Source organism: Glandiceps talaboti, chromosome 19, assembly GCF_964340395.1.
Source record: "Glandiceps talaboti chromosome 19, keGlaTala1.1, whole genome shotgun sequence".
In the NCBI taxonomy this organism is placed as follows: Eukaryota; Metazoa; Hemichordata; class Enteropneusta; family Spengelidae; genus Glandiceps; species Glandiceps talaboti.
In genome coordinates, this window is record NC_135567.1 from 9,591,346 (window position 1) to 9,593,694 (window position 2,349).

The window sequence follows — 2,349 nt, forward strand, 5'->3', positions numbered from 1 at the left end:
CTAACCTGAATGGGTGACTGATTGACCTGAATGGGTGATTGGTTGACCAGAATGGGTGACTTATTGACCTGAATGGGTGACTTATTGACCTGAATGGGTGATTGGTTGACCAGAATGGGTGACTGATTGACCTGAATGGGTGATTGGTTGACCCGGATAGGTGATTGGTTGACCTGAATGGGTGATTGGTTGACCAGAATGGGTGACTTATTGACATGAATGGGTGATTGGTTGACCAGAATGGGTGATTGGTTGACCTGAATGGGTGATTGGTTGACCCCAGAATGGGTGATTGGTTGACCAGAATGGGTGACTTATTGACCAGAATGGGTGATTGGTTGACCTGAATGGGTGATTGGTTGACCAGAATGGGTGACTTATTGACCTGAATGGGTGATTGGTTGACCAGAATGGGTGACTTATTGACCTGAATGGGTGACTTATTGACCAGAATGGGTGATTGGTTGACCTGAATGGGTGATTGGTTGACCAGAATGGGTGATTGGTTGACCAGAATGGGTGACTTATTGACCTGAATGGGTGATTGGTTGACCTGAATGGGTGATTGGTTGACCAGAATGGGTGATTGGTTGACCAGAATGGGTGACTTATTGACCTGAATGGGTGATTGGTTGACCAGAATGGGTGATTGGTTGACCTGAATGGGTGATTGGTTGACCTGAATGGGTGATTGGTTGACCTGAATGGGTGATTGGTTGACCTGGATGGGTGATTGGTTGACCCGAATGGGTGACTGACTAACCTGAATGGGTTACTGATTGACCTGAATGGGTGATTGGTTGACCAGAATGGGTGACTTATTGACCTGAATGGGTGATTGGTTGACCTGAATGGGTGACTTATTGACCTGAATGGGTGACTGATTGACCAGAATGGGTGATTGGTTGACCTGAATGGGTGATTGGTTGACCAGAATGGGTGATTGGTTGACCAGAATGGGTGACTTATTGACCTGAATGGGTGATTGGTTGACCAGAATGGGTGACTTATTGACCAGAATGGGTGATTGGTTGACCAGAATGGGTGACTGATTGACCTGAATGGGTGATTGGTTGACCTGAATGGGTGACTTATTGACCAGAATGGGTGATTGGTTGACCAGAATGGGTGATTGGTTGACCTGAATGGGTGATTGGTTGACCAGAATGGGTGATTGGTTGACCTGAATGGGTGATTGGTTGACCAGAATGGGTGACTGATTGACCTGAATGGGTGACTGATTGACCTGAATGGGTGATTGGTTGACCTGAATGGGTGATTGGTTGACCTGAATGGGTGATTGGTTGACCTGAATGGGTGATTGGTTGACCAGAATGGGTGACTGATTGACCTGAATGGGTGATTGGTTGACCTGAATGGGTGATTGGTTGACCAGAATGGGTGACTTATTGACCTGAATGGGTGATTGGTTGACCTGAATGGGTGATTGGTTGACCAGAATGGGTGACTTATTGACCAGAATGGGTGATTGGTTGACCTGAATGGGTGACTTATTGACCAGAATGGGTGATTGGTTGACCTGAATGGGTGACTGATTGACCTGAATGGGTGATTGGTTGACCTGAATGGGTGATTGGTTGACCAGAATGGGTGACTTATTGACCTGAATGGGTGATTGGTTGACCTGAATGGGTGATTGGTTGACCAGAATGGGTGACTTATTGACCAGAATGGGTGATTGGTTGACCTGAATGGGTGATTGGTTGACCAGAATGGGTGACTTATTGACCTGAATGGGTGATTGGTTGACCCGGATAGGTGATTGGTTGACCTGAATGGGTGATTGGTTGACCTGAATGGGTGATTGGTTGACCAGAATGGGTGACTTATTGACCAGAATGGGTGATTGGTTGACCTGAATGGGTGATTGGTTGACCAGAATGGGTGACTTATTGACCTGAATGGGTGATTGGTTGACCCGGATAGGTGATTGGTTGACCTGAATGGGTGATTGGTTGACCTGAATGGGTGATTGATTGACCTGAATGGGTGACTGGTTGACCTGAATGGATGGGTGATTGATTGACCTGAATGGGTGATTGACTGATTGACCTGAATGGGCAATTGACTGACCCGACCTGAATGGGTGATTGCTAAACAGTGGTGAGATTACATAAAACCCTTGGGAGATTAATACTAACTGGAAAAAATGAAAAAAAAATCCTCCACAACATTTGAAATGAATAACAACTTCGAAACAGTTGCAAGATTATGATACAAAAGACTTCCCCCAATAGACTGGCTGCTAGTCTGTGTACACAATAGATTGTTTCAAATTTCAGCATACATAAAAACACAAACACACACACATGTATATGAAACCTGGTT